At 44.9% G+C, this 23,002-nt stretch overlaps 1 protein-coding gene across 4 annotated transcripts in view; it reads left to right on the top strand.

The window, feature by feature from the left end:
- Positions 1–17,449: 17,449 nt before the first annotated feature.
- Positions 17,450–23,002, top strand: part of Katnal1 (katanin catalytic subunit A1 like 1) — a 60,867-nt gene continuing 55,314 nt past the window's right edge. Inside the window, exon 1 of one of the 4 annotated variants that reach the window (XM_048418768.3) lies at positions 17,450–17,599. The gene's annotated coding sequence lies outside the window, so the exon portion shown is untranslated. Of the gene's footprint in view, positions 17,650–17,818; positions 17,948–17,996; positions 18,146–23,002 lie in introns of those variants that run through there. The other 3 variants (XM_048418782.3, XM_048418773.3, XM_048418789.3) reach the window with 3 other exon arrangements.

Raw genomic sequence — 23,002 nt, 5'->3', positions numbered from 1 at the left:
CAAAGGATGCTCAACTGTGCCACAAGGACATGTGCTCAACTATTTCATAGCAGCATTGTTTGTCATAGCTAGAACCTGGAAACAACCTAAATGCCCCTCAACTGAAGAATGGATAAGGAAAATGTGGTACACTTACACAATGGAGTACTACATAGCAGAAAATAATAACGACATCTTGAAATTTGCAGGCAAATGGATGGAGCTAGAAAACATAGTGAGGTAACCCAGACCCAGAAAGACAATTATCACTTGTACTCACTAATAAGTGATTTTTAAACGTAAAGGAAAGAAAACCAGCCGACAAATCATAATCCCAGAGAATCTAGACAACAATGAGGACTCTAAGGGAGCCATACATGGATCTAATCTACATGGGAAGTAGAAAAAGACAAGATCTCCTGAGTAAATTGGGAGCATGGGGACCTTGGGAGAGTGTTGAAGGGGAGGGGAGAGGCACAGAGGGGAGCAGGGAAAAATGTAGAGCTCAATAAAAATCAATAATAAAAAAATACAAAGTCAAATAAAAGATGAAGAGTTGAAAAGAAATGTACATAGGCTTGAGGGAGAAAGAGAAAAAAGAGTATAGAAAAATAAGACAAAGTCTTTAAAGAGACAGAGTACAGACAGTCATAAATTAAAGGAGTAACGAAAAATAAGCCACAAAAAGATGGAATATACCCAGAGTCTATATCATGTATATTATTGTGTTTTCATTGAATTTTTTGACTGTGAATGAGTTAAGTACAGAGAGACATTTCATTGTACAAGCTGCTAAGCTAAACCAGCATATATATTTTAAAGGTATCTTGACTTTAAAATTTGGGTCTAAGGATGTGTTGCTTTGGAAAAGAGGTTCTATTTTTGTTTCCACAGAGGATGAGAATCTGTGGATTCCTTCCAGACTAATGTGGTTTAACCAAACAAGACCTCCTGAAAATGGCCGGTATGGTCCAACATCCATGAAAACTTCAGAATTGCTGACTGAGATGAGCCTATCACACAGGATACCTCATAAAAGATCTGATTAACAGTACCTCAATCATCAGGAAGTAGTCTAGAGAACTATGTCCATATTCCCAAATATTGTTTATAAATGTTTGCTTACATTTAAAGGAGGATATACTATATAGGTCTTGGTTTATTGATACAAATTTGAGATCAATTTTGTTATATGTATATTTCTGCTCTTGATTAAGGTATTTCGCTTGTGCAGCACATTTAAAAATGTAATATATATAAGATATATATATATATTTCTTATATATATAAATATATATATTTATTTATATATAAGAAATACAAGTTAATACATAGTCATTTAATAGTCAAGCTTGTAGTCATATTAGTTTTCTAAATAAATATTTCAGTTAGATAGATAATTTTCAACACTTTCAAAGACCTACAGAATATGGCATTTAAAATGTTTTGAAAACTTAGGACTCTTCATGACAATTAGACACATCTGTTCCTGGCAGCACCAATCTACTTTCAGAGGAAGATAGGCATCAAAGAGGCTCCTTATAGAGTTGGTTAGCCATTTGGGCAAGAAACTGCTCTTGCCTGGACTGCTTAATGTTATGCCATATAAACTGGACATGCAGGACCCACAGAAAAATGGCTGCTGACCTTGCCTAAAGGTGAGATGGTCCTTCGGGATTCCTACTTCATGAAAGAGTCTGCCAGACATTCTGTAGGACACAGAAGAAAGTGACTAACAAACTGCCAATATAGGTGGAACTGTCTTTGAAATCTTCTGCTTCGCTCTCTCCCTCTACCCCATATTTCTTTGGAAGAGGTGGCTGCGGCCTTTTCTCTGCCCCCCTCCCATTTCTCTTTCTCTCCCTTCCTTTCCCTTTTTCCCTTCCCTTCCATAACCCACTAAATAAAATATACCCACTTTCTCTGCAAGAAAAAAAAATTCCTGCTTCATGGAAAAGTCTGCCAGATACTATGGGCCTATAGGCTAAAGATGGATGCCCCAATGTTACATAACTTTGGATGACTGTCTAGGCAGTGAGATGTCTCTGTCAATTCTAGAGTTTTGGAAGTTGCTTACAATGCACGTCCTGTTTACTTAGGTAATATATCTTTCTAGAGTCTTTGATAGAATTGAAATATAGTTATAATTATAGTTTTCATTAGTTATGTTAAAAGATAAAGTAGATATAAATATTGTAAGTGTAATTTTTGTTTGATACCTGTTTTGTCATATGTAATTTTACTATGTTAAAGTTAAAACCTTCCTTTTTAATTTGGATAGAAAAGGGGAGGTGATGGGGGGATTCCTCTCTGTATTTTGTAAATATGTTTTATTGCCATTGGTTAATAAAGAAGCTGCTTTCGACCAATGGCTTAACAGAATATAGCCAACCTGGAAAAGATATGGAGAGAGAGTAGGTGGAGTCAGAGAGAAACTATTTAGCTGCTGAAAGAGAAAGACGCCCCCACAGAAGCCTGCTGGAACTTTGCTGGTAGGCCATGACCTTGTGGTGATTAATGAAGCTGGGTTAGTTTAGGATATAAGAGCTAGTTAGAAAATACACTTGATAGAAAAGGACAAGATCTCCTGAGTAAATTGGGAGCATGGGGACCTTGGGGGAGGGTTGTCAGGGGAGGGGAGAGGCAGGAAGGGGAGCAGAGAAAAATGTAGAGCTCAATAAATATCAATTAAAAAAAAGAAAAAAAGAAATACCCTTGAACTGTTGGCCAAACAGTATTGCAAATTATATAGTTTCTGTGTGATTATTTCAGGTCTGGGCAGCTGGGAACAAATGGACAGTCTCTGCCTACATTCCCCAGCGAGCTCTGTTAGGGGGATAAGGTTTGACTGTTTCAACTAAGGCTATGGATGGAAGCCAAGAAAAACTCAAAGTTGGGAAAGGAGGGAGGTGTCAACTGGGATGGGAGGTGTCGCCGCACCTCCTCCCAATGTGGCCGTGTCATTCAAATCTCCTTTCTTTGCTTTCACAATTACTTGTCTCTTTAATTGGCTTAGTGATCAAACCAAGATTATTGATGTGTGTGTGTGTGTGTGTGTGTGCTTATGTGGTGTAAACAGAAAGGTGAACATCAGAGGTGAGGAAGAGCTCTCAAGGGGGAAAAAGAATAAAAGAAGCATAAAGCAAATCACGTGACACCAACAAGAGGACTACTTGAGGGGAGGAGAGGACTGGAAAGAGGCGAGCAAGCAGGTGGGCTAGGTTGGGGGATGAATGAGAGCAAAGTCTCCTGACATGGTGAGAATACCACAGTGAAATCAGTACATTGGCTTTCAAAATAAACAAGGAAAGTTATTCACAGAATAGTTTCATGCTATAAAATTGTTACAGGAGCTTTTTTGTGTAGGAGGCCCTTCTGTATTTGTGTTGCTGCCATTGGTTGAATAAAGAAACTGCCTTGGCCTTTTGATAGGGCAGGGCTGAGGTAGGTGGGGAGGACAGAACAGAATTCTGGGAGGAAGAAAGCAGAGACAGGCAGACACCATGATTCTCCTGCCCAAGACGGAAGCTGGTTAGACTCGTGCCAGTAAGCCACAGTCAAGTGGTGATACACATTAATGGAAATGGGTTAAACTAATATGTGAGAGTTAGCCAATAAGAGGCTAGAGCTAATGGGCCAGGCAGTAATTTAATTAATACAATTTCTGTGTGATTATTTTGGGTGTAAGCTAGCAGGGCAGCCGGGACAAACAAGGGGCCCCGCTCCTTAGTATAACAGCTTTTTTTTGGGGGGGTTCAAAACCTGGGCCCTGGTGACCCCGACTATCTTTCTTCTTTGCTATGGTCTTCATCAGGATGCCTTTTATCTCCTGCTGGTCTCCCGTGCCACTCTTCGGTCATGGAAGGGGAGACTAAATAACGGCCGAGGATGCTCCGAAACGAGACAGCAAATCCGGTCTAGAAATCTACAGCGGACAGAACTCGCTGGCCAACACCTTGACACCTGCCCTCACAGCTACAAGGGTCGTGTGTCAACAGGCACATTGCCACTTTGAATGAAATCGGGATTCTGATGGAAGGAAGGCAGACCTGGATCAGTACCAGCCTTCCTTGGACCTCTGGCCTTGCCAGACTTGAGAGAGTACACGCAAGTGGGTCCCTCTCTGACACTGGCAAAGGCGAGGCATGCAGTAGCCTGCTTTGCGCATCCTGACAGCTGGGGATGCCTCATGGCTCCCTCTTCTTTACAGTCAGGAAATGTAACTGATCATTCCACACGGCAGCATGTAAACGAGAGGAAATTAATGCCGTGGCTGTGGAATCTGTGGCCCAGCGTGCACTGAGGAGGATGGCGGGGCCCTTTACAGCAGAAAGCCCAGGATGGATGGCAACCTGTAACTGGGACATCAGAGAAATAATCAGTGGCTATCACTTCAATTGGAGTGAGTCCGTTCCCTCGGCTAACTTGTCTGCTGGACTCCGAGGAGTAAGTTGTACCAGCCACTTATGACTGTCAAATTTTATAGCAATTTCTATGTGTTACCTCTTGGGTTCTCGACTCAGGACAAGTCTTGCCTCTTCTGTTTGTTGCGTCCCCCATCCTGCCACACCACACTCCCAACGGTTCAGCCAGTCAAGAAATGGCAATGGGCCTGAGGCAACACCCTGCCACACTGTGAGCCCTGCCTGCCTGAGGGCATTTAGATTAGATAAAAAGGGACACACACTGATGACCAGTGACAGCCGTTGGACAAATCAAGACAACATTGAAATTATCTATCTATTTATTTATTTATTTATGTATGTATGTATGTATGTATGTATTTATTTATTTATTTATTGGTCTTGGTTTTTCAAGACAGGGTTTCTCTGTGTAGCTTTGAAGTCTGTCCTGGAACTCGCTCTGTAGACCAGGCTGACCTTGAACTCACCGAGACCCACCTGCCTCTGCCTCCCGAGTGTTGGGATTAAAGGTGTGTGCCACCACCACCGGGCAACACTGTATATTTTTAAAAACTTTATTTTGTGTGTGTAGAGATGAGGCTCGAGACCTCCAGGCCTGTGGTTCTGTATCTTGAGTCTGCTGATTGAAGTCCACGCTTGTTCAAACACAACTATTTTAACTTTATTACATTTCATAAGAAGCTCAGCCTTTGGGGCTTGGCTCAGTGGGTAAGAGCACTGGCTCCTCTCACAGGGGCCCCAGGTTTGGTTCTCAGCACCTACATGGTGGCTCACAACCGTCTGTAACTCCAGTTCCAGGGAATTCCATGCACTCTCTGGCCACGGTGGAATAGGATACGATTTTCATCCTTTGAATTTTTGTAACTCTTAGAGTTTGAACTGCTTATACACAATAACTGTGACTGTCTTGGACTGCAGGCATGTGTGCTGTGTGTGTGTGCGTACGTGTGTACAGGGTCTCATTATGTATCCCAGGCTGTCCTCAACTTTGAAAGCTTTCTGCCTCCGCCTCCTGAGTGCTGAATTCCAAACATTTGCTGATGTGCCCTGCTAGGTTTGCAGTTGTGTCCAGCATTTCTTTGGGTCTACGTTCAGTTTCTTAAGTGAAATACAAAATGCTTTGGACAAGCGACTATGCCGGGAATGATGTTTGGATTCTAGGTTTGTACATCATCTTTTTAAAAAGGACATCTCGAATGTTTAACTAAGCACCTTGACTTTCCACATAAATGCATTTGCAAATCTGAAAACAGTCTTTTATTAGTCCAAACACCTTTTAAAAAACTTCTTTCTTTAAAAGATGTTATTTCTATAGGTGCCAAAAGAAACAGTGTGGTGGTAATAAGAGCGGACACTTGTTGACTTCTGCCTGTGGAGGGAACCCTTTTCTGGTTGCTTTCCCTTGTAATAACTGTTTTCATTCTCCCAACAACTCAGAGAGACTGGCTCATTGCCTCCCTCATCCTACACCTAGGAAAACCAAGGCAGAGACGTGATGTCATTGCCAAGGTCACAGCGCCAGGTTCAGGTAACTGGGGCTAGTGTCCAAGGGTTTACCCACCACACACACTGCAGCTCATTCACAGGACTGTGGAAGACGCAAGAATAAACAGCAGAACTGTAATTAGAGACTCGAGGAGGCGGCGCAGAGGCCATCGTAGGACTTAGGACAGAGAGGGGCTGATGTGGATCAAGTCCGCCACGTGTGAGATGAAGATGCCACATTCCCGTGAGTGTGGGAGGAAGGAGGGTCTGTTATCTGCAGGTCTGTTTTTGGATCTTTATCTTCTGATACTACGAAGAAAATGGTGAAGCCTTCCAATTGTCCTCTCTGTAGATGGGATCTCTGATTGGCATTATTTTTTAAGGATGCTCTACCCAAACTTGGGCTGATGTAGTTTGCTGAGGTTTTCATTAAAAACTGCATTTTTATACCTAGCAAGGTCTTCATCTATTTTTATCTCTGCAGCTACAAACTCTCTCACGGGGGGGGTCTTAAGTCCTTTAAATATTTTAGGTTGCCAGCCTTCTTGTGTGGGCTCTCTAGGGAGCCAGTGTTGTTTCTGAGCCCCCAGAGTTGTCCAGTTTTCTCTTCTACCCCTCACTGGATGTCATTAAAATGCTGTCTAATTACTGATTTTGTGGGTCCCAGAGGTATTTATCTATAGGCTATTGTGTGCGCTATAAAACCTTCTCAGATGAGACAGAAGCCTCTTCACCACTGAAATCTCCAGGCCTTTTAGTAGGACCCCCTAATCACGTGCAGCCGTATGCAAGGTGGGATCAAATACAGTAACTCAGCATATTCCAAGAGCATCTCGAAAGAGAACAGTGGAAGGGGGGGTCGCTTTGGATGGTGCCCACTTTAGGAAGAGCTCCATAAAAGTCAAAGCCTTTTATTGGTTTTTTTTCCCCATGTTTGATAGGACGAGAAGCAAATCCCAACATGCATAGGCAAGAAATTGTTCTTAGTTTTGTGGGGCACAAAGTCGAACTAAAGATATAGCTCCATCTTGAATTTGAGCTGGATACTTTCTAATAGGGCATTTTTAGAAAAAAAAACTTTCAAGATTTTTTTTTTTTAATCTTCATTTAAGTTTGCCTGCATGTCCAGGTAAGCGCACCATGTTTGCAGTGCCTGAGGAGGTCAGAAGAGGGCATCAGATTCCCTTGAACTGGAATTTCACATGGTTGTCAACTGCTGGAAACACCTCAGATGATGTGGGAGCTGGAAACTCAACTCTGGTCTTCTGCAAGAGCTGTATGTGCCTTTAACCACAAAGCCATCTCTCAAGCTCCCTTTTTTAGGACAAATTTGAACCCCCACCTCTCTCTTTTGTAGCCTATACTGGACTTGAATTCGTTATATAGCTAAGGCTGGCCTTGACCTCTTGACCCTCCTGTCTTCATTTTCTAAGTGTTGGGGTTACAGGCATGTAGCATCGTGCCTGGCTAGAAAATATTCTTAAGAAATATAACACATTTATATCTGTAATGTATATCAGTGCTCATGTGGATTGTTCCTAAGAGGGAAAAATAGAGAATGTTTATCATTTACAATACAAGAGAGTTCAATGGGAGACACTAAGACGAAATACCGAATGACCATTTCTTCATTATGAGTGGTGGAAATTGTATAATTAGCCACTTGTTGGCTCTAGGATTCAATAAATGTTAAATAAATTTCTAATGTCTAAGGAGCTAGAGAGATGGCTCGGTGGTTAAGAGCACTGACTGCCCTTGCAGAGGACTGAAGTTCAGTCCCAGCCCTGGTGGTTCACAACAATGTAACTCCAGTTCCAGGGGATCTGACGCCCTCTTCTGGCTTCCACAGGCACTGCGTGAATGTGGCGTACATACTTACAAGCAGGCAAAACATTCATACATAAAATAAATAAATCTAAAAATGTAATTCGACAAGGGAAAGGATGGTGCACGTTGTTGAGAGATGACTGTTGTGGTAAGCTAGCGATGCAGGATGCAGGAGGGGTCTGGATGTCCCCAGACTTTCCACTGAGCTCCCCACCTTATGCAGCACATACCAATCAGCCATGCTTCCCCCGAACAGGGGCAAGTTAGACGGGATCATGAGTGTCCCTCAAAAGTACAGGGATCAAAGCTTGGTCACAAGCCTGTGGCACCGATGGAATACTTAGGAGAGGAGACAGGGAGGAAGTTAGGACACTGGGGATGTCTTTGAAGGGGAGACTGGGACGTTGACCTTTTTTGGTCTGTTATTGCCTCCTGGATGTTATGAAGTAATATAGGTTCCCCCCTGCCACACACTCCACATGCTGTACCAGGCCTAACGCAAAACACCAAGCAACTGTGGCCTGAAACCAGTGCAACCTCAAGCCAGAAAATCTTTCCTCTATTTAAGTTAACATTTCAAGCTTCTAAAAAAAATTTTTTAGGGGGGTGCATATACCACTACACATGCGTAGAGGTCAGAGGACAAGCTTCAGCATACATCACTACACACGTGTAGAGGCCAGAGGGCAAGCTTCAGCATATACCATTACGTACATGTAGAGGTCAGAGGACAAGCATCAGCATATACCACTACACACGTGTAGAGGCCAGAGGACGAGCTTCAGCCTATACCATTACACACATGTAGAGGCCAGAGGACAAGCTTCAGCATATACCACTACACACGTGTAGAGGCCAGAGGACGAACTTTCCAAATTGGTTTTCTCCTTCTCCATGTGAGTTCTAGAACTGAACTCAGACCATCAGGCATGGCAGAAGTGTCCTTACTGCTGTCTTGCTGGCCCTAGGCCAGGTGTCCTGTCACAGTGGAACGCTGCCCTACATAGGAGGCCTTCTGGGTTCTGTGATGGTGAGGTTTTAGGATTATTGGGGTTCAGGTTCAAGGTCCAGTTGCTAGATATCTTTCCCAAGTGACCCCAGATATATTGTATTATGCCCCCTGTAGCTACAAGGGGATAGATTTTTTTCAGAACCACAAGTGATGCTCTTTTGAAATTGAGATCAGTAGCCATGGAAAATGCAAATGTGTCTCCATAGCAGCAGGCCTTAGCCTAAGCTGCACATTAGAGTGGACCAGAGATGAGTACCAGCTCTTCCCTGACTCAGGACTTAGGCTGTAATAGGTCAGTCTGATGAAGCTGACTTCAATCTGCTAGGACATCAGTAAAATGCACCTCTGCATATGTCTGTGAGGAGATTCTGTCAGGAGAGCTTCCCCATACATGTTTCAGTCCATGAATATAGATCTGCATGGTAGGGCCTTGGAGGGAGAAATATGTTACTGGGGATGTGTGCTTACAGCTAGAGCACAACCTGGCCCTTTCTTCCATCCCATCTTTTCTGTCTCCTGGTCAGCCATGAAGCAAGCAGCTGTCCTCTGTCTCATGCTACCATCGCCTTACGCACACAGAGCTAAAAAACTGTGAGATGAGCCCTGTGCATCCATGCCAACATCAGTAAGAACTGGGAGATGGACCAGTGGTTAAAAGCACTTGCTGTTTTTACAAGAGGATCTAGGTTTGATTTCTAGAGTCTGTAGCAGGTAGCACATAACCACCTCAACCACTTGTAACTCCAGTCCCAGGGCATCCAGTGCCCTCTCTGGCCTCCACAGGCACTGCCTGTATGTTCCGCACACAATGCGCATACATACATGCAGGCAAACACTCATACACATAAAGAAACAAAGTAAAAAATGTTATCCATCCTTGCATAACATTTTGTCATGATAGAAGCATGATAGAAGCAAATCATTCAGGATAGAATCTGGACACCTAGATGCCCGAGGTCCTCCGAGGCCTACAGTAGCAAGGCTCCTGCTGCTGTAAGTCTCCCCCCCCCCCCCCCCCCCCGCGTCATTGCCAGGGCACCTGTAAAGATGACAGACAGGAGGTAGGAAGGTGACAACATGCTGCGAAACGACCGGATGGCCGCCATAAGATGCACTGCAGGAGCAGCAAGGGGGTAAGTGTTGTGTGCAATAGGGAAAAGGCTAACACCTGCCTTCTCTGGGTCCCATCTCTGTCACACAGGACCTGTAAAGTCCCCACAATTGTGTGCATCTCCTGTAAGCAAAGAAAGGACGCACTGAGAGGCGACATGCTTTTCAGTTCAGTGGGAGATAGTCTGTGTGTCACAAATTAAGGAACAGTCGCCAACATTGGCCTGAGTGATCCCTCTACTAATACAGTAGCTTTCAGCAGCGCACAAGAGAGCCTCACTGCTGTTTTCATGGAGGGACTGTTACTCCAGCCTTCGCAGCCAAGTTGGCGCTGATCCTGTGAGCTCTATGCCTATGGCACTCCAAAGCTTATACCTGTTTTAGTTAGGGTTTCCATTGCTGTGAAGGGACACCATGACCACGGTAACTCTTTTAAGGGAAAACATTTAATTGGGGCTGGCTTACAGTTCAGAGGTGTGGTCTGTTATTGCCATGGAGGGAAGCGTGATGTCACACAGGCAGACAAAATGCTGGAGAGGAAGCAGAGAACTCTACATCTGGATTGGCAAGCAGCAGGAAGAGGGAATGAGAGAGGGTGTGCATGACACTGGGTCTGGTCTGAGCATCTGGAACCTCAAAGCCCATTCCCCTGTGACACACTTCCTCCCACAAGCCCACACCTACTCCAACAAGGACATACTCCAATAATGCCACTCCCTATGCGACTGTGGGGGCCATTTCAATCAGATCACTGTAGTAGCCATTCGTTCCTGGGTTTTCTATTCAGAGTTTAAGTTTGCATAAATACAAAGCCATATATAAGGAGAACCCTCATGAACTACTGCCAAAAAGATTTTTTTAAAAAGTTTATTTTGGCATACCTAGGAAATATTTTAAATTCTTACCACGGGAGACAGTACTCTTCATGGAGAATGTATGGCTGAGTGTTGTCTCTGGCAGGCAGAAGAATAAGCACAGTGTGAGTCAGAGCACACTTTTCATTTTGATTGGATAAGGCAGAAATGCAGGAAGGAGGTGTTGGGCTGTGCACTCCTTCCTCTTGTCTGTTCTTCTCATAATACCCACAAGAAGCCATAGCGCTGGAGACAAAGCTGCCATTGTAAACATCTGTTTGGTGCACTGTGGTGTGGCTGTGGAGGTCTGAGGACAGCTTTGAGGAGGCGGCTCTCTCCTTCTGCCTTGCTTTGAGGCAGGACCTCTCTTGCTCCTGCTGTTAGGTGGCACACACAATTTTCTGGTCGATTTTCCCAGCTCCACCTTCTGTCTGGCTACGGGAGTGCTGGGATTACAGACGTACACCACCGTGTCCAGCTATGTGATATGGACACCAGGAACTGAAAAAGCACCTTTTCTCCAGCCAGCCCCTGGCCCTCCTTAGCATTTGAAGTCCATCTCCTGCATCCACCATGTCTCATTTTCCCCCAGGTACCTGGCTTCCCTGGTTTTCTTCTTTGTTCTATTCTTCCTATCAGGATGCTGAGTGTCACATGAGTGAGGCAAATCAGACTCCACAAGAGTCTCAGAGTTAGTTAGTCCAGGCTGGACCACACCTGGGGTCCAACAGTGGCTGGACTATTACAGGACTCATTTGTCATATTACAAGGTCTCATTTGTCATAAATCTGAAGTCTAAAGTGGTCCCCCATGCCAGTTATGGCCCCCTGTCTGTCTAAGACATGCTCCACACTATGTTGGAACAACTTAGACCATTTGGTCTCATGGCATAGAAGAAACCAGAGGATTTAAACAGAGAATTTTGTGTAAGGAGTTTAGTGAACATGGAAGCTTTTGAAAGGAAGCTAGCTGCATGTAATAATCTCAAGGGGTAGCTGCAGCTTCCAAGGTTGCAGAACCAAGACTGGGAAGGAGGCTGGGTCATCAGAGCGCAGAAGCTTGGAGGAGGGGATGGGACAACGGGACTGGACTGTAGAAAGGGACACTGCCTGGCCGAGCTGACAGCTTGGGGCCAAGGGAGGAGATAAAGGATTATGCTGCAGCCAGGAGACCTGCCACCAGGTTCCCAGGCCCACCTGGTGGGGTGATGCACACTGCTCCCACACCCAGGACCTGCTCCGCCAGTGGGGAGGGGGTTTGGAGAAGAAAGTAGCAAATGGCCCCGTAACCTTTGAGGATGTGCTCTGCGCTTTCATTGCCCACCTTTCTGTTTCACGTTACCACATTTGCAACGTTTGAACTACTAAGATGCTGGGACAGTTGCACATGCTTGTAATCCCAGTCTTCGTGGAGGCTGAGGCAGGAGGACCACAAGTTTGAGGCTAGTCTGGTTCACATAGTTCCAGGCCTGCTACATGAGGTCCATCACACTGATGACCTGTGAGCCATGGGCAGGCCATGACCCAGTGAGGAAACCACACCATCATGGGAGGACACGAAGCTCCAGCATGGGATGCTTCTTCCTACTGCCTCCTCTCACAGAAACTTGACTTGCCAGGGACCCCTCTGCTGAATACATGTGGGGTCCTATGTCCCCAAGCTCCAGGGATGTTTATATTGAACGGTCACTGATGTTTTGAACACAATTAGTTCCACTTATTCCTGAGTTTGCTTTCTTACATACAGTCAACAAAGGTTCACAATGTTAAATGGAAGATTCCAGAGACAAAGGAGGGTGGGGGTATCTCGCTATGTAACCCTAGCTTTCCTGGAACTCACTTTGTGGACCAGGCTGGTCTCAAAGGCACAGAAATCTGCCTGCTTCTGCCTCCTAAGGATTAAAGGTGTGGCTTTAGGTAACTTCATTATAGTACCATTATTCTAGTCTATACTTATGGTTAACCTCTTTGCATGGCTAATTTATAATCACAGTGTGTCTTTGGGGGAAGACAGCATACATAATTCATCACTGTCCACTGGTGGTCTTTGCACACAATCTTCTACAAACAATGGGAACTGTCACAATTCCAGGGAGAGGTAGTAGAGGAAAAGTAAGGGATCATCGGTAAAAATATCCATTGATAAAATGTTTGCTGAACAAGTACAAAGACACAGTTTGAGGTCCCAGAACCCAATGAAGAAAGCTGGGCCTGGTGGTATCCTTGTGACCAGCTCTAAGAGGCAGAGACAAGCAGATCTCTGGGGCTCACAGGCTAGCCAGTCCAAACTGCTTGATGAGTTCCAGGCCAGTGAGAGACAAGAGACCCTGTCTCAAAGAAACAAGGTGTTTGGTACCTGAGGAATGATACTTGAGGGTGAATTTTGGCCCTCTATATGCATGTATGCACATGTACACCCCAATACACATGCTATCTATCTATCTATCTATCTATCTATCTATCTATCTATCTATCTATCTATCTATCATCTATCTATCTATCTCTCATCTATCTATCTGTCTATCTATCTATCATCTATCTATCTACCTACCCATCTTTGATGGCGTTTGGGGACTACCTAGAAATACACAGAAAAGTTTGAAATATAGCAAGAAGAAAGTACAAAAGCCAATCAATAAGCAAGAGATGAGCTATCACCAGACAGAACAGATAGCAGGTTTTTTTATAAGCGAGTGAGTGGCAGGAGATACTGTGAGTGGAGAGAAGGGGGAGATGATTAGGAGCAGAAGTGATATCTGAGAAGAGTTCCTGGGAAGCCTCAGTTAATGTTTGCAGGACGTGAAGATGCCAATGGTGGCCACACAAGTGAACAGAAGCAAAGGATGCACAAGGCCTGCTTGATGGGACTCTGAGAGTTGAGTGCCAGGTCCAGAGAGAGAGAAATCTGAGCAGCCACTAGAGCTGTGAGGTGAAACCCTGGGAATGGGATGGGTGTGGAGATGAGACCTTTGGAACTGGTAGAGGAGTTAGGGAATTACACAATGGGCAGATAGGAAGCTCTGAAGAGAACAAGGGTCATGGGTCACCACAATGGGTGACCAGCAACGTCGAACATCAGAGGCCAAGAAGACCCATAGGACTGCATCAGACATGTTATATCTCCTTGTAAGAGTGTTAGATTAATTAACATTAACGTTCTAAACTCCAGTTTGGGGTTTGGTTTTGTATAGTGTTAATTACCACTTTAATGACACAGACTGGCGGTTTGAATGAAAATGGCCTCCATAGGCTCATATATTTGATTAGTTGGTTCCCAGTTGGTGGAACTGTTTGGGAAGGATTAGGAGGCGTGGCCTTGTTGGAGGAGGTGGGTTCTGAGGTTTCAAAAGCCCACGGCCCCATTAGCTTTCTCTCTCTGTCTCAACACATAAGCTCTCAGCTACTGCTCCAGCACCATGCCTGCCTAGCTGCTGCTATGCTTCTAGTGGTGATGATCATGAACTAATAGCCCCCTGAAGCTGTAAGCAAGCCCCCAGTTAAACGTTTTCTTTTATAAGTAACCTTGGTCATGGTATCTCTTCACAGCAATAGAATAGTAACAGACACAAAATATCCAGGGAAAATATGAAAAAGTTTCTTGTTGGTTGTTGTTCCTCCAAAGTTCTTTGGGGCCTTTGAGGGTGCTTTTGGCAATGCCTCAGTGGCTAAGGGTCTTCATGATCACCCTAGCCCACATGAGCAGCTGTCTGCTGTCTCTGCTGCCACCCGTTCTCACATGGCTTGTCCCGCTAAGCTGATTTTTCTGGGATCCTGGCACCAAAAAAATCAAGGCAACTAGGCATCAGAATCTTGTCTCTGGTGTCCTTTTCATGGCTGCGGATTGCACTCCAACCCTGGCCAGCTGCCTTGCAGAGACAAGTGACGGTCATAAGGAAAACTATATGAGGGATGGGTGGATCAGGTGACTCTCATTCTTACTACAAAAAAACGTGTTCAGCTGGGAGCAGATCAGTAGCACTTTCTCTAGTAAAAAAGAATACACACGCTCATTACATATGCAGAGCTGTGGAGAAAATGTGACAGGTGACAGGTCCAGGTGCTGCTTCTCTAAAGATGTCATTCTGCTTCGGATTCTGTCCCGGGCTTTATGAATCAATGTTGACACTTCTGCTCTACAAGCTAAACATATGCAGAGTTCTGATTTCATTTCTTTCTCCTTAGAACACATTCTAGTTATTTTCATCTGCTTTCACACTTTTTAAAAATAATTTTGAAGTTAATATTTGTATTTTATGTACATTGGTGTTTCGCTTGCACGTATGTCTGTGTGAGGGTGTCGGATTCCCTGGAACAGAAGTTACAGTTATGAGCTACCATACGTGTGCTGGGAATTGAACCCAGGTCCTCTGCAAGAGCAGTTAGTGCTCTTAACCGTTGAGCCATCTCTCCAGCCCCCGACTTCACACTTCTATTAGACAAATAACTCTCACAGATGTAGTAAAAGTATTAATAATTGGAACCACTCTGAAGATAGACGGGTCATATGCATATGGATCAAATCAATAGGGGGATAAAGAGTATGATATAAAAACACCGTGTGCGTGTATACGTGTGTGTGTGTGTGTGTGTGTGTGTGTACAAATGCATATGGAGGCCAGAGGTACCAAAACTGCTGCAGCCCAGAACTCACTGAGTAGGCTAGGCTTGGCCTCCCCCATGCTGGGATTACAATACATTGCCACACCTGGCTTTTTTCTGCCCTATTGCTTCTGGGCATTGAATTCAAGACTTTGTCTGTGTTTTCATGACAAACACTTTATAGACTGTGCCATCTCCACAGCCCCTGGGGGCGGAGGCAGAAAACCCCTGTAATTCCTGGCATTAGAGTTCCTTTGGGGAGGGAATTTTCTCTGTGTAGGAAAATACTTTGGTAACCAGGTTAGCCATGGTCGGCAGTCATGAAAACACTGACTGGGAGATGTAAAAATACCGCACAAAGAGAGGACAAGGATTTCTGCAGAAACGGCACTCATAAATGGGGGACAAAGGCAAGCTGTGGCTTTGCTGAAGGGATAGGAGCTGTGGATGAAAATGTCATGGGAGGAAACAAAGGACCTTTAAGGGGAAGGATTTCTAATTTTAGGTGTGTGTGTTTCATTAAAAACCACCTACTCCAGACCTTCAGAAAAATGTGCTTTGCCAATAAGCAAAGAGAGGAGACTGATTTTCAAGAGGGAGGGGAAGAGAGAGAGAGAGAGAGAGAGAGAGAGAGAGAGAGAGAGAGAGAAAGAGAAAGAGAAAGAGAGGGAGGGGTAGTTGCAGGTAAGATGTGAGGAAGCTTTAAGTGCTCAGAGAAAGAACTCTGAACTAGAGGTGACCCCGAGACTGTGTACCCCATGGACAGTACGTCTTAGACTGGGTGAGTGTCCCCACAGAGGTGGGCAACGAACTTGAACCAGTTTTTACAAGGCCTCTGTGACAGGTGACTCTGACAAACAGTATTGTGTTTTTTTCAACCCTCCCTTTCCTTCCCCACGTTTTTGAGACAGTCTCACTTTGTCGCCCAGGTTGACCTCAGATTTGAGGTCGGCTTCCTCCCTCAGGCTCCCACACCCTAGATCACAGGTAGTTGTGAGCCACTACGCCCAGGTCCACCATAATTTATCTGTCATTTTCTCCCTCTCCCAGGCTCTCACGTATGCTAAGCTGGTCTTGAACTCTGAGTAGTTGAGGTTGATCCTGAACAGCCGTCCTCCTGCCTCCAGTCTTCTGAGTGCCGGGGTTACAGGCATGTGCCACCATGCTCCGTTCTTGTGGTGTGGGGATCAAACCCAGATTCACGCACACTAGATAAGGACTCTAACAAACGAGCCACACCCGAGTCCTAATTTCTCGAAAGACATTATGAGAAAACACCAAAGCCAATTATTTGCTTCTTCCTCTTATTAATGTTCTAATTTCTTCATCTATGAAAGCTGGAGACTGGGCCTAGAATACCCTACGATTTCTGCTAGAGCTCTCTCGTTACATTCCCTTTGAGGTAAACTTGAGTACAGTAAAATGTGCAGATCTGAACTGAGTTCTGACAGCTACACACACTTCCCTGACTACATCTTTAGCAAGGTAAAGCACTTTTTAATCAGTGCAGGACAACTACCCCCTTGGCTAACCCATCTTCAATGGCTAGCCCCGTGTTTTGGCTGGATTAACTAATATCTAAAAGCTCCTAGTGATGTGCCAGACCTTGATACTGCTTCATCAGCATTAAAGTTTCTCACAGGAACAGAGGAATATCTCCGTTTTGCAGATTACACGTCGGAGTGGATAGGTAAGGTGCCCTAGTCATCAGCTATCAAGCAGTTAGCCAGGACGCTGTGTGAGAAGCCCAGGTTATTAGGCCCACACTACAATGGCGATCCTGGTGAGTGGGCAAAGGACTACCTAAGACACATTATAGCTTTGAATTAGATGGGTGGGGATCAGGACCATGTACGAGTTCCAAACGAGTCCCGAATTCCTGCAGGCTGTGTGCACACGCCATCTTTTGCAAAGGCTCTCTCCAACCCCACTACTCCGAGAACGGCAGGAGAGGGCTGCGAGCGGCCTCCAGTCCACAAGGCTGGCTCTCAGCGAGGTCATGCCCTTGGATCGAGGAGCTGTGCGATTGGCCGCCGCACACGTCCAGAGAGAATGTGGCAGGTGCAGCACGCTCTGCACCGGGTCTCGGGTCCGGCCCCTGAGCATCCTTCCCCACAGCCCGTCTTCCCAGGCTCCTCCCAGAGCTGACTCAGCCACACGCCCTCCCCGCAGCGCTGCCACGGCTGCCATGGCAACCGTACGCCGCCGCCTCTCCGCCCAAGCGACGAACTAACGGACTCCGGTTGGCAGCTGGCTGGGTACCGCCCCGCCCCACCCCTTTTGACAGCCCTGACCTGCAGGATCTAGGTGGTGAGCCCGAGGGGCCGGCGTGACTGGGAGAGCAGGGCTGCGGCGCCCAGGTGGGCAGTCCCTGTCCGCATCCCTTTGGTGGCCCTACGCTAGGCCGCTCCTCAGAGAGTCGCGGGGACAGTGGTCCCGATCTCAGGGCATCATGGGACTTGTAGTTCTATGGCTTTCCAGGCTCGCCTCCTAGGTTGGGTGACTCGGTCCTAAGAACTACAAAGCCCAGCGGTTCCGAGCGCGGCGACCGACTTATGAACTGGGAGCGGACCTCAGAACGTTAATGGGGCTTTGTCTGCAGGGGGTTTCGGGGTGGTCGCTGAACGCGACGGGGTGCGTTGGGCTGGGGAAGCGCAGGTGAGCCGTGGGCCTCAGTGCTGCGCTCGGGCCCGGCAGCCACTGCACTCGCGGCCCCGCCCCATCGCCACCGTGCGGGGCCTGGGCCTCCTAGGGCGCTGCCCCTTGGTGCAGAACTGTCTGTACCGCACAAGGTCTATGCGAGACCCGACGAACCCGTCATTAAAAGGCCTTTTGCCTTTCCCCGTGAATCTCTAGGTATTTCTGTTTATTTTCAAGTAGCTCAGAGCTGTTGGCATAGTAAACCCATTCATTAGTGTATGTTCAGAGGACAGTAATATTTAAATGGATAAGCGTGAGAGCGGATAAACGATGCCTCTGTTATCTGGCGGTGCCTTTTTTTTTTTTTTAAACCGTTTTGCATTTTAGTTATAAGGTTCAGTATTGTGGAATAATGACCGCCCCTTCCCCCTCCGCTCCCCATTCATCAGCCTGCACGTTTGTACTTTGAAGTCTAGTTAAACTTTAAATGGTTAGTTAATTTTTAAAACAAATAGTAAAAATTTTAAAGACGGTATGTGGTATTTTCCTTAGTTATCCTAAATATTTTTTTTCAGAATTTCTGAGGACCATGTTTTTAAAATAAAACATGCTATGCCATATCTTTTAAAAAAGTATTACTGTTTTAAATGCCGTGCTATGGAATACAGCTTAGTCACAAGAACTGAGTCAAAGGCCTAATGGGAAGAAAGCTGACAGATCTGGAAAGTGGTCCTCAGCATCCTTTAAATTAAGGTTTTCAATAGATAGATAACCTCATATTTGGTATTATATGGGGTAAGTTGGGACATTCTTGACACTATTGTATTGTTATTTTTTGTATGCTTATGTTTTTAGAAATAACAGCAAAAAATAAGACCAGGAGTACTAAACTTATTTTTCTCTCAATTGTGCTGACATATTTACATTTTAAAGTAGTGGTTTTTTTCTTTAGTTTTGTTTTTTGGATAAGGAGGTAAAATAGTAAGGCTGTAGGGGTGGAGAAGAGGTCTTATACAGTGTAGAGATTTCAGGTATTATTTTTATTCATTAAAATACATGTAAGACTATTCTACTGCTAGCTAATATGTTAAGTGGTGGAACTAAAGAGGCGAATAGAAGATGACCATCTCGTACGTGGCATACATTCATTTCCTCACCATTGTGTGATGGGAACAGTAATTTCAAGAAGAATGATCCCCTTTATTGAATGCGTATACACAGTGGTTTGCATTGAGGTCCTTAGTTAAGCCCTACAAAGAAAATGTGAACCAGTTTTTGTTACTTAGCGATGACGAAAGGGGTTTAGAGAGCTTGTCCAAAGTCGTGAACTGGAGACTTCAACCAAGTGTGTCTAACTCATGATCCAACCACCGGTGTGGTTTCCACAACCTCTTAGGAGAGCTTGGTCTCCATGGAGACCAGAGGAGACCTTTGGTATACAGTGCAGAACTGGTTCAAATGTAAACATTTTGTATCCACAATAATGAGGAATAGTGGCATGGAGTTTTCTTATGTCTGGTTTTAGAATCGATGGCAATCTTCAAACATGAGTTGAAATTATTTTTGCGTCTTTCTGGAGAACGTCTTTTGCTGTGTTGAAGATGTGTTACATTTGTTTATGCCGTGGAACACTTGTTTAATGATGTAACGATGTGCTGCATTCTTTTATGCTGTGTTTGTTTAACCCTGTGAAGCTGTGTTACTTTTGCCTGTCAAAAACACTTAATTAGCGTAATAAATGACTGAGTGGCCAATAGCTAGGCAGGAGAGGGAAATAGGTGGGGCTGGCAGGCAGAAAGAATAAATGCGAGGGGGGGGAAGCAAGAGGGATCAAGGAAGGAGGAGGATGCTAGTGGCCAACCAGACAACTACTCATGGCGTAAGAGTGAAAGTAAGATATAGAGAGGAAAAGGAAAACGCCCAGAAGCAAAAGGTAGCTGGTATAATTTACGAAAAGTTGACTAGAAACAAGCCAAGCTAAGACTGGGCATTCATAAGAAAGAATAATGATAAAAAATAATAATAAAAAAGAGAAAGAACAATGATTTGTTTGGGTTCTGGGTGGCAGGCCCCCAGGAAACAAAGAGTAAAGAGTAAAAACAACCACCTTTAGGACTCTCTAGGGCTTGCGTGTGGCTGCTGGGTCTGGAGTGGTTTGAGGAGGTCTTAAATAACAGACTCAGTTTCCCCGACTGATACAAGACAGGTGAGGTTGCTCTCAGGTTCTCTGGAGGGGGTTTGGTGTGTTGTGACCTCACAGACTTGTCTATTTCAGTAAGCTGTTTGGCGAAGTTTGCAATGCTAGCCCTCCCTCAGTTCCGATTGGTAATGTTTCCCACTTTTCCTAGCTAGCTTCACTAGAAGCTGATGAATTTTATTGAACTTTCTGAAAAATCTTCTTTTGGCCACATTGAAGTGTTTTGTGTTTTCTCTGTTTTTTTTTTAAAGTTTTGGTTGCTGTATTCACATTTTATTTTAGAGACAGGGTCTCACTCTAGCTTTGGCTGGCTAGAACTCACTGTGTAGACCAGGCTGTCCTCGAAACCCAGCTGCTTCAGCCTCAGATGCTGGGATTAAAGTCATTACCCAGCTCCCTTGGCACGATTTCTTCTCTTTATTATGTTTTCCCTTTCTGCCTCTTTGGGGTTTAACCCCTCCTGCCCTAAAATGAAAGATGGGTTGCTCTGAGCCGGTACCAGCAAACGGCAGTCTAGGGGCCAGTACCCAGCAGGCTATTCTTGAATGACCCAAGAACTAGGGATCACTTTTGCCCTTTTCTAGTAGTTGAAGGGAAAAAAAATATTGGTATATTGATCACTCATAGAAATGGAAGGAAATTCAGATTTCAGTATCTATGCATAAGACCCTGCATTGGGATGCAGTCCCATCCAGCTGTTTATGTACTGCTTATGACTGCCTCTCTCTGGAATGGCAGAGTTAAGGACTTGTGTCAGAGACCAAGTGGCATTTGCACAGGCCTGATACAAGTAGTTGATAGGCTGCCAGCCGAGTCTTGGTGCTGAACTTGACACCTAAATTAGTAGTACATACTCATTTCAGAACAAGGAAAGGTAGAAAAATGCATTTGGAACATTTAGATCTCAACGAGTCAGAGGATGAAGCAGTGTGCTTATGCAGTGGCCCAGGGACCGTGCTGAAGTGGGGCAGTCAGTACATACATATACCACTGTCACCAGAGTAAGCCAACCCAACATAGCCAAGCTGCATAAGATAGCCAAGGCCGGTCGAACCAGCAAGCTTTCACACGGATACCCGCTTCCAGGAGAATCTCTTCGCAGAATTGCAAAGTGGAAATGAAGCTGCGCTGCTGGTCCTTTACAAATGGCTCATTTGTTAGCCAAGCAAGAAAATCATTGACCATTGGGGAGCTGGATTGCAGCAGGCATAGAATTGTGTCTGGAGAAAATAAACTTGTTTAAAATGATTAGCCTTTTGGCATGAACGGTTGCTCGAAGCATTGAGGGCACCATTAATCAATTAAAAACCCAAAGAAATGATTTTGAGTGGTTTTCCTTGGCTCTTGATGAGACGGCAGATGTTAGCAATATTGCTCAGTTGTTTATTTGGGAAGTCAACGCTGAACTTGAAGTGATTAAAAAGTGAGTTTAAACAAACATTGTGTGTTGGGGGCATCGAGGACACATACAGAGTTTTCAAGACATCAAAATATTTCCATACAACCTGACTCTTCAAAGATACATCATTAGAAAAGTGATTGTGAACAGTGGTGTCGAATGGAAGTGAACTCAGGTGGACATGGTTATGAGGCATGAAAAGGTCAGTTAGATTAAGCTGTGGTCATCTGTCGTTCATCCTTTGGTGTTTCACAGATAATATTTATGTCTTCTCATAGTCAAGGTCCATGCAGGGTCAGTATTTGGAATTCCCTTATGAAATTAGCTGTTGTCAGGTCCGTAAGTTTGTGTCAAGAGTAGGAGCAACACCTTCCCTTGCCTTAGTTGCACAGCCGCCTGATGGCTTAGCAATAGTTAGGTTTTGAGCTTCGGGTGGAGGTGGGAAGTTGTCAGCCACTCTTACTGAACACCAAGTGGCTTGCTTTTGCCATAAATTCAGTAATATTTCTTAATGAGTTCACCCTACATGTTCTAAGACAGAGCAGGTACTTAGATCAAAACCAAGACCACAATAAAAAATTATTGCGGTGCCAGTTAGTGTTTCTGCACACGCTCCGCGTTGTTCAGCTCTCCCTATAGTCAGAAGACAAACAAGTGCCAGTTCAATTCTGCTCTCCTACCCAGAGGGCTTCTCCCTGTAGTCCTGGCTGTCCTGGAACGCTCTCGGTAGATCAGGAGGCTGGCCTCGAACTCAGAGATCCATCTGCCTCCACCTCCTGAGTGTTGGGATAAAGGCATGTGCCACCACTGTCTGGCTGACATCTCCATTCTTACAGTGGCTGTCAGGATTCTTCTGAGCTCAGACGGGTTTCAGCATCGTTTTCCAGACTGAGGCAAATTTTCATATTTGATATCCATTTAACTATGATATTGAAGTTCCTTTCAGCTTGCTCTTTAATTGGTCTTGAATAATCTGCAGAATGCATTGTTGAAATACTCTCTGAACAGTGCCGGTGCTGACTGGAAGTCACGTGACTGCAGTTTGCTAGCGTGATGTGGGAGGACCACATTGTCTTCCATCGAGTCGTTTAAGAACAGATGAGACACACACAGCGTATTAAAGGCAGCGCTGGTGGCGTGCTGCTTGTGATTGATGGCAGGGAACACTAACTCAGGTCTAAGCTTTGAAGAGTGCTGATTCTTTTCATTAGGAGGCCTGCTTTACAGAGTCACTGCTATCTACAGTTTTTAGTTTTATCACTAGAGAATGTGGAACGTTTTACCTTATAATTGTTTGCATAGTGTCCTCTATTTTACTTGCTAGTCCTGAGAACTTAAATGCCTGTTTGAACTTTTACAAAAAGGGATGCCAGCCCTTTTGTTATATCAAAATATTTTCCCCACGAAATGGTATGACTGTACATATTAGCAGAAATAATATAATTTGCCGGACAGCAACCTTAGGAGAACATGATTT

Source organism: Myodes glareolus, chromosome 2, assembly GCF_982192425.1.
Source record: "Myodes glareolus chromosome 2, mMyoGla1.1, whole genome shotgun sequence".
Taxonomy (NCBI): domain Eukaryota; kingdom Metazoa; phylum Chordata; class Mammalia; order Rodentia; family Cricetidae; genus Myodes; species Myodes glareolus.
The sequence above is the reverse complement of the archived record's forward strand: the minus strand, read 5'-3'. Positions and strand labels throughout refer to the sequence as shown.